The 15,935-nt window shown below is 42.0% G+C and overlaps 1 protein-coding gene across 1 annotated transcript in view; it reads left to right on the top strand.

Annotated features, from left to right (window-relative positions):
- Nucleotides 1-15,935, top strand: part of C4H15orf39 (chromosome 4 C15orf39 homolog) — a 175,591-nt gene that overhangs the window by 71,537 nt on the left and 88,119 nt on the right. The window lies entirely within an intron of this gene.

The following is a 15,935-nucleotide window of genomic DNA, read 5'->3' as shown; positions in this document are numbered from 1 at the left end:
CAGCAGAGAGCAGATGGTTCCTCTGCTTACTCTTAATGTTTGTTAGACATGAGAATGCTTGCTCACACAAATATTAGGTTGAGAACTGAAAGACAACGTCTACAGCTCTATGAGATATTGTGGGAAATTCGGCTAGAATTGAAAGACAGAAAATGTCGATATCAACTTCATAAAATTTGATATTTAGTGTTCTATCACACTTCCATTGATTTATCTGCTCTTCTTTATGAAAGATAAACTGTGCCGTTGACAAATCTGCAGAAAATGGATTTCGAATCCAGTCATATGACTCGGAGGCTAATAAAGGAAAATAATGCTCAAGGTTCCCTGACAAGGATTTCAAATGACCAATTGCTAATTCAATAACTTCTTTATTATGCTGACTGTCACTAACAAGTTGATTTAACAGAGGAAACATCTCAATATTTCCTGAACAGAGGTGTATTTCACAAATTTTTATTTTATTCTGAAAAGCCAGAAGTTTGTCTGTGTCAGTGAGCATATTTCCATATGCTACCTGCATGCTGGAGTTTAACCCCTTAAGGACTCAGCCCATTTTGGCCTTAAGGACTCAGACAATTTAATTTTTACGTTTTCATTTTTTCCTCCTCGCCTTCTAAAAATCATAACTCTTTTATATTTTCATCCACAGACTAGTATGAGGGCTTGTTTTTTGCGCGACCAGTTGTCCTTTGTAAGGACATCACTCATTATATCATAAAATGTATGGTGCAACCAAAAAACACTATTTTTGTAGTGAAATTAAAACGAAAAACGCAATTTTGCTAATTTTGGAAGGTTTTGTTTTCACGCCGTACAATTTATGGTAAAAATGACATGTGTTCTTTATTCTGAGGGTCAATATGATTAAAATGATACCCATTATTATATACTTTTACATTATTGTTGCGCTTAAAAAAAATCACAAACTTTTTAACCAAATTAGTACGTTTATAATCCCTTTATTTTGATGACCTCTAACTTTTTTATTTTTCCGTATAAGTGGCGGTATGGGGGCTCATTTTTTGCGCCATGATCTGTACTTTTTTTTATACCACATTTGCATATAAAAAACTTTTAATACATTTTTTATAATTTTATTTTAATAAAATGTATTAAAAAAGTAGGAATTTTGGACTTTTTTTTTTTTTTTCGTTCACGCCGTTCACCGTTCGGGATCATTAACATTTTATTTTAATAGTTCGGACATTTACGCACGCGGCAATACCAAATATGTCTATAAAAAATGTTTTTTACGCTTTTTGGGGGTAAAATAGGAAAAAACGGACGTTTTACTTTTTTATTGGGGAGGGGATTTTTCACTTTTTTTTTACTTTTACTTTTACATTTTTTTACATTTTTTTTTTACACTTGAATAGTCCCCATAGGGGACTATTCATAGCAATACCATGATTGCTAATACTGATCTGTTCTATGTATAGGACATAGAACAGATCAGTATTATCGGTCATCTCCTGCTCTGGTCTGCTCGATCACAGACCAGAGCAGGAGACGCCGGGAGCCGGACGGAGAAAGGAGAGACGACCTCCGTCCGGCGTTCTGAATGATCGGATCCCCGCAGCAGCGCTGCGGGCGATCCGATCGTTCATTTAAATCGCGAACTGCCGCAGATGCCGGGATCTGTATTGATCTCGGCACCTGAGGGGTTAATGGCGGACGCCCGCGAGATCGCGGGCGTCGGCCATTGCCGGCGGGTCCCTGGCTGCGATCAGCAGCCGGGATCAGCCGCGCATGACACGGGCATCGCTCCGATGCCCGCGGTTATGCACAGGACGTAAATGTACGTCCTGGTGCATTAAGTACCACCTCACCAGGACGTACATTTACGTCCTGCGTCCTTAAGGGGTTAAAGGGGTACTCCGGTGGAAAACTTTTTTTTTTTTTAATGAATTGATGCCAGAAAGTTAAACAGATTTGTATATTACTTCTATTAAAAAATCTTAATCCTTTTAGTACTTTTTAGCAGCTGAATGCTACAGAGGAAATTCTTTACTTTTTGTATTTCTTTTTTGTGTTGTCCACAGTGCTCTCTGCTGACACCTCTGTCCATTTCAGGAACTGTCCAGAGCAGCATAGGTTTGCTATGGGGATTTACTCCTGCTCTGGACAGTTCCTGATACGGGCATCAGATGTCAGCAGAGAGCACTGTGGACAACACAAAAAATAAATTCAAAACATAAAGATTTTCCTCTGTAGCAAACAGCTGCTACAAAGTACTGAAAGGATTAAGATTTTTTAATAGAAGTAATTTACAAATCTGTTTAACTTTTTGGCACCAGTTCTTTAAAAAAAAAAGTTTTCCACCGGAGTACCCCTTTAACTTTTTGAGATGTAGGTATATACCAGCCAGGTATGCCAATTTCTGCATGAAAGCACTATCACCCGAGAGGCTTTCAAATCTTCCCTCATTGATGTAAACTAAAACTGAAACTAAAACTAAAAAAAACTCGGTTAAGCAATCGTTTCAAAGTTGAAATACTTTTGTCAAAAATGTTCCTCTTTAACCCCTTAACGACGCAGGACGTATATTTACGTCCTGCGCCGGCTCCCGCGATATGAAGCGGGATCACGCCGCGATCCCGCATCATATCGCGTTGGTCCCGGCGATAATCAACGGCCGGGACCCGCGGCTAATACCACACATCGCCGATCGCAGCGATGTGCAGTATTAACCCTTTAGAAGCGGCGGTCAAAGCTGACCGCCGCTTCTAAAGTGAAACTGAAAGTATCCCGGCTGCTCAGTCGGGCTGTTCGGGACCGCCGCGGTGAAATCGCGGCGTCCCGAACAGCTGATCGGACACCGGGAGGGCCCTTACCTGCCTCCTCGGTGTCCGATCGACGAATGACTGCTCCGTGCCTGAGATCCAGGCAGGAGCAGTCAAGCGCCGATAATGCTGATCACAGGCGTGTTAATACACGCCTGTGATCAGGATGAGAGATCAGTGTGTGCAGTGTTATAGGTCCCTATGGGACCTATAACACTGCAAAAAAGAAAAGTGTTAATAAAGGTCATTTAACCCCTTCCCTAATAAAAGTTTGAATCACCCCCCTTTTCCCATAAAAAAAATAAAACAGTGTAAAAAAAATAAAAATAAACATATGTGGTATCGCCGCGTGCGTAAATGTCCGAACTATAAAAATATATCATTAATTAAGCCTTACGGTCAATGGCGTACGCGCACAAAAATTCCAAAGTCCAAAAAAGCGTATTTTGGTAACTTTTTATAACATTAAAAAATGAATAAAAAGTGATCAAAAAGTCCGATCAAAACTAAAATCATACCGATAAAAACTTCAGATCACGGCGCAAAAAATGAGTCCCATACCGCCCCGTACGTGGAAAAATAAAAAAGTTATAGGGGTCAGAAGATGACATTTTTAAACGTATACATTTTCCTGCATGTAGTTATGATTTTTTCAAGAAGTGCGACAAAATCAAACCTATATAAGTAGGGTATCATTTTAACCGTATGGACCTACAGAATAATTATAAGGTGTAATTTTTACCGAAATATGCACTGCGTAGAAACGGAAGCCCCCAAAAATTACAAAATGGCGTTTTTTTTTCGATTTTGTCGCACAATGATTTTTTTTTCCGTTTCGCCGTGCATTTTTGGGTAAAATGACTAATGTCACTGCAAAGTAGAATTGGCGACGCAAAAAATAAGCCATAATATGGATTTTTTGGTGGAAAATTGAAAGGGTTATGATTTTTAAAAGGTAAGGAGGAAAAAACGAAAGTGCAAAAACGGAAAAACCCTGAGTCCTTAAGGGGTTAAAACCATCTAACATCAGTATGCTGAAGGAGGGTAACATGGTCTTTGTGCATATTTTCACACAGCAGGGCAAATATTTGTGACTGGAGGGGATGTTACTTGATGAGGTTGACCATGTCCATGGTGGCATTGAGAACTTGTTTGAAGGGGGATGGTAATAATTTCGGTATATTTCCAGTGACAAGTATGACAAAGCCTTTTAATAGACCTACCAATTCAAGGAGCACCATCTGTGTAAATTCAAACACAGCTATTCCATGATGTCACGTGTTTATAAGCCATCTGTTGATTCATCGACTTGAATGGACAACTTACTGTTCTGCAGCTTTTTGGACATGACATTTTCAATATAATTTGAACAGTAAAGTACTTTTCCACTTTTTTCACGCTTTCCTTCCTAGTACGTATCTTGCTTTCAATTTGCAGGGAGGCAGTATTAAACTTTACGGCAATTGTAAGACTTTTCAGTCTTTCTGGCAACTACCCCCTCTCTAGTAAATAACTCACTTCTTCAGCCTTTTCACTATCTGTCACCATATAATCATGTTGTCTTTTTCTCACTCATCTGTTTTTCACCTTGATTCAATTCTTTCTATCTTTGGCACTCTGTCAATTCTTTCTGTACTTGGCCCTGCTTAATCATCATTTTTTGTCCTCTGAACCCTGCTTTCTTTTCAAGTAACTGAACATTAATGCTACCAGAACTAACTCAGCTAAACAAAAGAGAATAGAAAATAAATGTGTGGCTGATAAAGGATATTGCCAATGATAAAGGTGATAAAGGGGATATAAGTATTGATATAAATATTGTATACTATATATTCCTCCTGCTTTCCTTCCTTTTCCAAGTGCTAACAACTTTCTCTAGTTTACCTATGTAATTGTACGGTTTAAGTAATTCCCAACACAGGGTTAATAATACAAAGGTTTATTCACTAATACACTATATATAACTTTAGCTAACATATATATATATATATATATATATATATATATATATATATATACATATCCGTATAATATCAATGTATCTGAGTGTATACAACAATGGCAACTTCAATACATTAACATTATACTAACATAATTTAACCCAATACAATATCTTACCCACCCACCTAATTACACACCAATACTCAAGCACTCAATCCAGAACAGCTTTCTGTCCCTAGGGCTATAGGAGTTTGTGATATACAGTTAACAGGGATGGAAGGGGTTAATGAGTCTTATTAGAGAGGAGTGGAAAGGAGTCTTGGGATAGGAAGGATAGGGTTAGACTGTGGAAGCCAAGAGAGAGTGGAGGTTATTAAGAGATAGAAGTTGGGGGCAAAGGTATAGGTTGCAGGGAGGAAAGAGGGTGATACTTAGCAGATTATCAGCCTTGGTGCAGATGAGGCAGGGCAGCAGTTTGATGATGGATCCTCACTGCCTGTTATGGTGGCTGCCTCTCAGGATCACTCCCTCCCTTTCATCCAGCTCGGTATATATAGCTAACTTTATACAATGTCCTAAGACCCTCCTATCTGGCCAGATATCCCCAGGCACCAACACTGGTTTGGTGGGCACATACCAGAGAATGTTTGTAGACAATGCCACCTGTGCTTTGGCCTCTCTATGACCAGGCCAGATATCCCAAGGCTACCATGATACATGTATGAGACAGGTTAGGTGGGCCCATTTCAGAATGTTATACAACATCCCAAAATATGCCCCTGGTCTAATGGCCATTATATTGTGTTTTATGACATGCCCCAAGTAATGTAAGAAACATTTCTGTTTGTACCACATTTCTATAGACATTCTTATAAAGGTCATTTATAGGGCATAGGCTGATGTGAGATAGATCGATATAAATATGATTATATGACTCTTCCCTTCACAGTGGCCTACCACAAGATGGCCCCAGAATGCACCAATTCTATCGATGATGGACCGTGTGTGGCCCATCATTGATACCATTGGTGCAGCTGGGGCCTTCCCTCTCCTCCTGGCCCTCAGTAAGTTTATTCTATTTAAACATGTTAAATTTGTTAAGTTTTGTTTTTAGAAGTAGGTTTTGTTAAGAATTAAGTTTTGTTTAGAAATAAGTTTTGTTTAGGAAGGATTAGGTCTGTTTTTGAATGAAGTTTTCTTTAGTAATTAGTTAAATTTACTTTGATTTTGCTGCGACAGGAAAGAGAGGAGAAGAGTGAACACAGGTGTGATGGAAAAGAAAAGTCTTTATCAAAGTCGCTGAGACTTTGATAAACTGTTGACTGACTTTCTTTTCCATCACACCTGTGTTCACTCAGCTCTTCTTCTTCCCTCAGATACAACTAGGCTCATTAAGGACCACCCTGCACGCAAGGAGACCGAAGTGGACCCTACTTGGCCAAATAATTGACCTGTTCTAAGAGGTGAAATGTGAACAATTGCAATGGAAGTAGATAACATGTGTTAACCTGGTTTTCTTGGATTGCAGGATACTGGTACTTTACTGACTTTTGTGTTCACTTATCTCTTCTAGTGATGAGCAGCATTGCCCATATTCGAATTCGTGATATTTAGCAAATATATAGATAAATATTCGTCCTATATTCTCGAATTTCGCGTATTCGTTATATTCGCATATGTGAATATTCACATATTCCCATATGTGAATATTCGCATATTTGCATATTGGAGGAAGAAAACAGTGAGGGGGTGGGCAACTTTACTATTGGTTGTTAGGGATGTTGTTGATAACCTCTGACAAGTGTATTTGCATCATTCTAATTGGCCCACAAGTGAATAGAAGGAATATGTGAATATTCACATATGCGAATATGCGCATACACGAATATTCACATATGCAAATATGCAAATATTCACATATGTGAATATTCACATATGCGCATATGCAGAAAAAAGCAAATATTCGCAATTTCGAATATATAAGGAAGATATTTGCAATATTTGCGAATTAGCGATATTTGTGATAAAAATTCAAAATGAGAATATTTGCACCCAACACTAATCTCTTCTTCCTGCAGATACAACTCAGAAAAAGCTAACAGAAGGAGCCAACAAAGATCAAAAGTGTTGATAGGTACCGCATCAAATTGAAACATCACATTTACACATTGTTTACACTTGAGGTACAGAGGTCCAGGAGGAGCGGAAGGCCCCAGCTGCATCAATTTTGTCAAAGATGGGCCACACACACAATGACAGTCACTATGTTACTGTCTGTGATCCATCATTGAAAGAATTGATGCTTCTGGGGCTATGTTGTGGAAGGCCACAAATTGAGGGTTTTTTCTTAGGCAAGATAGTTAGTTCTGGTAGCTACAATGTTGAGGTACTTGAAAAGAAAGCAGAGTACAGAAGACAAAAGTGATGATGAAGCAGGGCCAAGTACAGAGACAATGGACGCATGGCCAACTACAGCGAGAATGGATGCAGGGCCAAGTACAGAAAGAATTGATGCAGGGCCAAGTACAGAAAGAATTGATGCAGGGCCAAGTACAGAAAGAATTGACTCAGAACAAAGAACAGAAAGAATTGACTCAGGGCCAAGTAATTAATGAAATGAATCGGGTAGAAGTACAGATATGAGTGAGAAAAACGATTATACAGTGAGAGTTATTTAGCTATGGGATTTGTGGCTACTGGTGATAAAGAGTGTCCCATTCCGATGTGTTTGGTTTGTGGCAAAAAACTCAAAAAATCAAATGAAGGGATGGTCCCATCCAAACTGAAACGGCACCTTCAGACATTTCATGGTCATTTAGTTGGTAAATCTGTAGTTTATTTTGAAAGACTTTTGGCTTCACAGAAAAGACAGCATCATACTTTTGAAAGGACAGTGACAGTTAGTGAAAAGGCTCAAGAGGTAAGTCATTTGGTAGCAGAACTAGTTGCCAAAAAAAATGAAAAGTCACACAATTGCCGAACGTTTAATACTGTCTGCTTACAAAATGATTGTGAGAACCATACTAGGAAGGCAAGCAGAAATGGAAGTTGACAAAGTCCCTCTTTCAGACAATACTATTAGTAGGAGAGTACTTGACATGTCAAATTATATAGAAAATGTCATGTGATCTCAGGACGTCTCTCACCTCCTCCTCCTTCTTCTGTCTCCTCCATGTTCTCACACCACTGGCGGAGCTCTGAGATTTAAAGGGCCAGTGAGCCCTTAATTAGTGTTTGCACCTGTCCCTTCTCAATAAGTATGTGCGCCTTCCTCTACGTCTTGCTGGATCTTTGTGTGCCCTGTGCCCTAGTGAAAGCGTTTATTGTGTCTTACCTTACCATGTTCCTGACCTACCTGCTCCGTGACCTGACCTTGCTTCTGTGCTACCTGCCTAATGAGCTCTTGCTATGTCCCTGTTCTCGCTGCCATGCTGCCTGCCCTGACCTTCTGCTATCCTGACTACGAGTTGCCTTATCCCTCCTGTACCACGTTTTCTCCTCAGCAGCCTGAGTGGACGAGTCGTGTCTGGGTTAGCGACCTGGGTGCTTGGACTCAACTCCCTGACACGGCCCAAGCCATCATTCACTCAGGCTAAGTGGATCTACTACCTCCTTGCTGCTTACAGTAAGATCCGGCCATGGATCCCGCTGGGGTGCCTCTGCCTGATGTTACGGATCTCTCCACCGTCTTGGCTCAACAGTCGAAGCAGTTAGCCTGTCAGGCACAGCAACTCAATCAACTATCTGCCATGATGCAATAGCTTCTAGCAGCCCAGCAACAGCAACAGCAGCCGCAACCTGCTCCTGCATCTCCTCTTGTACCTGCAGCTCCTTCTGGATCCAAGCTTCGTTTACCCTTGCCTTCGAAGTAGGAAGGAGAGCCTAAGTTGCGTAGAGGCTTTGTGACTCAATGTTCTATGCATTTGGAGCTCATGGCAGATCAGTTTCCGACGGAGAGAGTTAATGTTGCATTCGTGGTCAGTCTGCTGTCCGGGGAAGCCCTGGCCTGGGCTACTCCTCTCTGGGATCATAATGATCCGGTGTCTTCTAACCTGCAGGTTTTTCTCTCAAAATTTTGCAATGTCTTTAAAGAACCTGCACGGGCTTCCTCGGCCGAGACAGCACTCCTTAGTAGGCGACTACGCAGTTCAATTCCGGACTCTTGCTTCTGAACTGAAGAGGCCTTGTGTGCTATTTTCAAAAAAGGACTATCTAGTAGAATCAAGGATGCTCTTGCAGCAAGAGACCCTCGATCTACCCGGAGTGAGCTTATCCATTTGGCCACTCAAATTGATGTGCGTTTTGCCGAGAGGCAGGAAGAACTTCGCCTGGAAAGAGAACCTGTCCATACTCAGCAATTTCCTCGTCTGGCACCCTTGTTCCAGCGTCCACCTCTACCCTCTCCTATGTCTTTGGCTGAAGAGGCAAAGCAGGTGGATCGGTCTCGCCTAATGCTGCAGGAAAGATCCCGTCGAAGCAATGAGAATTTGTGCTTATATTGTGCCAGTCCTGATCATTCTCTCAAAGACTGTTCTATACGTCCTCAGCGTCCGGGAAACGCTCGCACCTAGGGTTCGTGGGAGAGGCGTCCCTAGGTGTGAATACTACCTCTCCTCGTCTGACCATGCCTGTTCAAGTTTATACTGCAGCCAAGACATCTTTCTCCACTTCTGCCTTTTTGGGCTCCGGTTCTGCTGGAGATTTTATTGATGCCTCCCTGGTCTATAAACATCGTCTTCCAGTGACTCGGCTTGCTAAGCCTATGTACATTTCCTCTGTCAATGGAGAAAACCTGACCTGTACTGTGCTTTCCGCACTTAACCTCTCATTATGCAAGTGAGGGTGTTCTACGTGCTTCCACATTGTACTTCAGATCTTCTTCTCTGTCTTCCTTGGCTTAAACGTCACACTCCACTCCTCAACTGGAGGTCTGGGGAGGTCACCCGCTAGGGGATCCTTTTGCCAAAAACACTGTCTTGAGCCTACCCAGCCTAGATCTTTCAATACGCCTTCTTCTATGCTGGGATTGCCTCTTCCTCATCAAGACTACTATGATGTATTCAGTGAAAAGCAGGCTGAAATTCTTCTACCACATAGTCCCTATGACTGTCCTATTGACTTACAGTCAGGGACTTCGCCTGCCTGTGGAAAAATGTATTCTTTGTCTGTTCCAGAGACTCAAGCCATCGCTTAATATATCCAAGAGAGCCTCCAAAAGGGTTTAATCCGTAAATCCTCCTCCCCAGCCGGAGCTAGTTTCTTCTTTGTTGGGAAGAAGGATGGTTCTTTTCGTCCTTGAATTGACTACCGGGGACTTAACAAAATTACAGTATAAAATCGCTATCCTCTGCCTTTAATTTCTGAACTTTTTGATCGTCTTTAGGGAGCCAAGATTTTCTCCAAATTGGATCTTTGGGGAGCTTACAATCTCATTTGGATTCATGAAGGAGTCAGCCATCCATGAAGGAGAGATTCATGAAGGAAGACAGCCTTTGACACCCATGATGGACACTTTGAATATCTCATGATACTGTCTTTCAAGAATTTGTTAATTACATTTTCTGTGATTTGCTTTACACTTGTGTTGGGGTATATCTTGATGACATTCTGATCTTCTCACCCAACTTGGAGGATCATCGTTCTCATGTCCGGCAGGTTTTCCAGCGCCTCAGGAATAATCGTCTGTATGCCAAGCTTGAGAAGTGCCTATTCGAGAGATCAAGTCTTTCTTTTCTTGGTTACATTGTGTCCGGTCAAATTCTTCAGATGAATCCTGGCAAGTTGTCTTCAGTTTTGGACTGGCCAAGACCTACTGGCCTACGGCCATTCAGTGTTTCTTGGGGTTTGCTAATAACTATCGTCAGTTCATTCTTGATTTTTCTTCTGTGGTCGCCCCGATTGTGGCTCTCACAAAAAAAACTGTAATCCCAAGAATTGTACTCCTGAGGCTTATGAGGCATTTCTCTGCATTACTGGTGGCCGTACCTAGAACGCGATGTCACAGATTTTGTCCGTATTTGTGCTATTTGTGCTCACAACAAGACTCCTAGGCAGAAACCAGCAGTAGCTCTGTCACGATTCGGCTGGCTGGAGGTGGATCCTCTGTGCCAGAGAGGGATTGGCGTGGACCGTGTTGGTGGACCGGTTCTAAGTTGCTACTGGTATTCACCAGAGCCTGCCGCAAAGCGGGATGGTCTTGCAGCGGCGGTAGCAACCAGGTCGTATCCACCAGCAACGGCTCAACCTCTCTGACTGCTGAAGATAGGTGCGGTACAAGGGAGTAGACAAGAGCAAGGTCGGACGTAGCAGAAGGTCAGGGCAGGCAGCAAGGATCGTAGTCAGGGGCAACGGCAGGAGGTCTGTAACACAGGCTAGGAACACACAAGGGAACGCTTTCACTGGCACAATGGCAACAAGATCCGGCGAGGGAGTGCAGGGGAAGTGAGGTATAAGTAGGGAGTGCACAGGTGATAACACTGATTAGGCCTGCTGCGCCAATCAGTGGCGCAGTGGCCCTTTAAATTGCAGAGACCCGGCGCGCGTGCGCCCTAAGGAGCGGGGCCGCGCGCCGGTACAAGACAGACGGGGAACGGGTCAGGTACGGGAGCCGGGACGCGCATCGCGAGCGGGCGCCTCCCGCGTCGCGAATCGCATCCCGGCTGGGAGAGATATTGCAGCGCACCCGGTCAGCGGGTCTGACCGGGGCGCTGCGAATGAGAGGATGCTGCGAGCGCTCCGGGGAGGAGCGGGGACCCGGAGCGCTCGGCGTAACAAGCTCATTTTGTTCCTTTGCCTGGTTTTCCATCTGTTCCACAGCTGGAGAAACACTTACTTCAGCATATCTTTCACCTTCATGGCCTTCCGTCTCACATTGTCGAGCAGTGCAATTCGTTTCCAAGTTCTGGCGAGTTCTCTTCTCCTGTCTCAAAATCAAGCTGGACTTTTCTTTTCCTTACCACCCTCAAACCAACGGCTAGGTAGAGAGAGTTAATCAAATCCTGGGAGATTATTTCCGTCATTTTGTCTCAACTCGGAAGGATGATTGTAACATAGTAACATATTTCATAAGGTTGAAAAAAGACCAGAGTCCATTGAGTTCAAACTATAACCCTAATGAGTCCCTACTGAGTTGATCCAGAGGAAGGCAAAAAACCCTCATGCTAAAGGAAAAAATTCCTTCCCGACTCCAAATATGGCAGTCAGAATAAATCCCTGGATCAACGTTCTGTCCCTATAAATCTAGTATAAATAACCGGTGATGTTATTATTCTCTAAAAATGCATCCAGACCCCTTTTGAACTCTTTTACAGAGTTCACAATGACCACCTCCTCAGGCATAGAATTCCACAATCTCACTGCTCTTACAGTAAAGAACCCCCGTCTGTGCTGGTGTAGAAACCTTCTTTTCTCTAAATGTAGAGGATGCCTCCCTGTTATAGATACCGTCCTGGGTATAAAAAGATCATGGGAGAGATCTCTGTACTGTCCCCTGACATATTTATACATAGTCATTAGGTCGCCCCTAAGCCTTCTTTTTTCTAAACTAAATAACCCTTATTCTGATAATCTTTCTGGGTACTGTAGTCCTCCCATTCCCCATATTACCCTGGTTGCCCAACTTTGAACCCTCTCCAGCTCCCCTATGTCTTTCTTGTACACTGGTGCCCAGTACTGTACACAGTATTCTATGTGTATACTAGTGATTTGTACAGCAGTAGAATTATTTCCTTGTCGTGGGTATCTATGCCCCTATTGATGCACCACATGATTTTATTTGCCTTGGCAGCAGCTGTCCGACACTGGTCACTACAGCTAAATTTACTTGAGGGATTGAATGAGAAATATAATATAATTATAAATACTAGAGTGGATGTCAGGGCCCGGCATTAGTATCCCGCACCTTGATAAAGCCATTTCCTATCGGCGAAATGTCGGGGGGATGCTAGGGACAGTAGTATTTTAACATAGAAACCCGGAAAGGAAAATAGGAGGCTCATATTGGTTAAATCATAAGGGAATTAATTATAACCCAAACAAGAGGAGTGACAATTATGAACCACTATTAGAATACCTCCAGAAATAAATAGGTTTTTAGAACCGGTATCCAAATCCTAGTTGTGCTTTTAATGCACTAATTTTTGTATTATTTTGAGCACAATTATTGGGGTATTTTTAAATAACGAAATAAAAGTGATATTTTAAAGGGGTAACCCTAGCTTAGGGCTTTCTGCCCTGAAGGGAATTGGAACTGAAAAAAAAAAAGGTTGGGAAACACTGCTCTACACTATACATTTACACTGTGTATCTCTACAGTATACATTTACACTGTGTATTTCTAAGTCCTCGGAGCGCTAAGCACTAAACACTGTGTATTTCTACACAATACATTTACACTGTGTATTTCTACGTCCTCGGAGCGCTGAACACTAAACACTGTGTATTTTTACACTAAACAATTACACTGTGTATTTCTACGTCCTCGGAGCGCTGAACACTATACACTGTGTATTTTTACACTATACATTTACACTGTTAATATCTACACTATTCATTTACACTGTGTATTTCTCTGTCCTCAGAGTGCTGACCACTATACACTGTGGTGTATTTCTACACTATACAATTATACTGTGTATTTCTACATCCTCAGAGCGCTGAGCACTATACACTGTGTATTTCTACACTATACATTTACACTATGGCCCTTATTTACTAAGAGTGTTGTGTAGGTTTCTTTGTGGGTTTTAATTCCCTACAATTTATGTTCCACAGTATTTATTAAGCTTTCCCTACATTTTCCACTTTCCCTACATTTTGATTTTTTTTTTTTACACATGCTCTGATCTGTAGGGTTTTCCTCTACCACATTTTGGTGATCTGCAGGGTTGAAATCCACTACATTTTTTGTGGAAACCTTAGTAAATATGTTGTTTTTTTGGTGAAAATGTCGGGAACACAGGCCTTTTCGGTAACCATGCCCCCTTTTCCAGATGGCCACGCCCCCATTTCAGGTTTTCTTAGCAAAATGGAGAGTTAGTTGGGGGGGGGGGATTATCAATTCTGGCGCAAAATCTGGCGCAGACAGAATTTTTGGTGCAATGCGCCAGAATCTGGCGCACAACCCAACAAAACATGTCGGGTTTGCAATACTAAATGAGGGCCTATGCATTTCTACGTCCTCGGAGCACTGAACACTATAAACTGTGTATTTCTACGCTATACATTTACACTGTTTTTATATGTCCTCGGAGTGATGAACACTATACACTGTATATTTCTACACTAAACAATTACATTGCGTATTTCTACACTATACATTTACACTGTGTATTTCTCTGTCCTCGTAGTGCTGAACACTATACACTGTGTATTTCTACACTATACAATTACACTGTGTATTTCTAAGTCCTGGGAGCGCTGACCACTATACACTGTGTATTTCTATACTATACAATTACACTGTGCATTTCTCTGTCCTGAGCATGAAAACTAAACACTAGTGTTGAGCGGCATAGGCCATATTCGAATTCGCGATATTTCGCGAATATATGGACGAATATTCGTCATATATTCGCTAAATTTGCATATTCGTAATATGCGAAATGTGAAAATTTGTGTATGCGAAAATTAGCATATGCAAAAATTTGCATAAACCAAAATTAGCATATGCTAATTTTTGCATATGCGAAAATTTGCAGGCCAGTCTCACACAGTAGTATTAGAGCCTTCTTTACACCACACAAGCTGAAAGCAGAGAGGGGTGATCACTGTGATGTGGTGAAGCAATTTTTTTTTTAAATATTCATAATTACGAATATATAGTGCTATATTCGCGAATATTCGCGAATTCGCCAATATTAGATATTCGCGAATAAAATTCACATTGCGAATATTCGCGAGCAACACTACTAAACACTGTGTATCTCTACACTATACAATTACACTGTGTATCTCTACACTATACATTAACACTGTGCATCTCTACACTATACAATTACAATACAATACTCAATTTTAACATCAGTGTTGAGGGATAGCCAATGTCATAGTATACATCTACCACAGTAGTGCACCCATATTCCTGTATTGTATTCTAATTGTTACACATCCACACCGTTTATCTGGTGTAGGATTCTATTGTGGCACTTGTAGTCCGCTGCAGGCATCCTCCATTGTATGTATTTTTATGCTGGGGATCGCCCTTAGCAACGGACTACAAGGGCAGGATCTGCTCCCCCAGTATAAATGCACAACCGCATTTGGGGTTGAGCACCTCCAGCCATTTGAGACCACGTTTTTTTGTTGTTTGTTTAAATTTGATATTTGGAGGTGTGTAAACTCCAAAATTAATGCGCCTTGAATATCTACAAGGCAGCATTAAGGTAGCACCTGTGAGGCCATGCAACTATATTAGCCAACTCAGGTGGGGCTTGCAGCTTGCCTCCCTCCTCCCATTGCATGTGTGCTCAGTCACGCTGGAGGGTATCTGGGAGGAAGTTGTGAGTCAACTGAATGCTGCCGTAATTGCCCACTGGCCCCTGTTTTGCTTATCAAGCACAGGTAGGATTAGCGTTAGGTCTCGCACCAATTTGAGAAACCTTGGCGTTGGTGTGCGGGCTCTGGTGTGTCCTTCATATAAGGATACACTGGCGAATGTCTCAATTTTAACATCAGTGTTGAGGGATAGCCAATGTCATTGTATACATCTACCACAGTAGCGCACCCATATTCCTGTATTGTGTATTTCTACACTATACATTTACACTGTGTATCTCTACACTATACATTTACACTGTGTATCTCTGTCACAGGGTTTTTCTTCTGTCGCACAAAATGTATTCTGTGCGACAGAAAAAAGTCTCTCAAATTCTGACTACATTAGTGCTCGTACTACTACCCCCATCATGGAACAGGGTCTGTTCCATGTTGGGGGTAGTAGTAGAGGGGCTGAGGGATTGATCGCACCGGGTCTCACTTCTGAGACCCGATCCGATCTGATGTTATTAAGCAGGGGAGCGGGCGTCGTGTTCCGATCCCCTGCAATGTACAGTAAACTTTAATTTTTAAACTCCCCACCAGGAGCCCTAAATGGCCGGGAGAAAATATTAATATGCGCAGCTGGGGGGGGGGGGGGTCAATATATATATAAATATGCACAGCGGGGGTCAGTATATGCGCAGCGGGGGTCAGTATAGATATATAATAGGG

This window comes from Hyla sarda, chromosome 4, assembly GCF_029499605.1.
Source record: "Hyla sarda isolate aHylSar1 chromosome 4, aHylSar1.hap1, whole genome shotgun sequence".
In the NCBI taxonomy this organism is placed as follows: Eukaryota; Metazoa; Chordata; class Amphibia; order Anura; family Hylidae; genus Hyla; species Hyla sarda.
The sequence above is the reverse complement of the archived record's forward strand: the minus strand, read 5'-3'. Positions and strand labels throughout refer to the sequence as shown.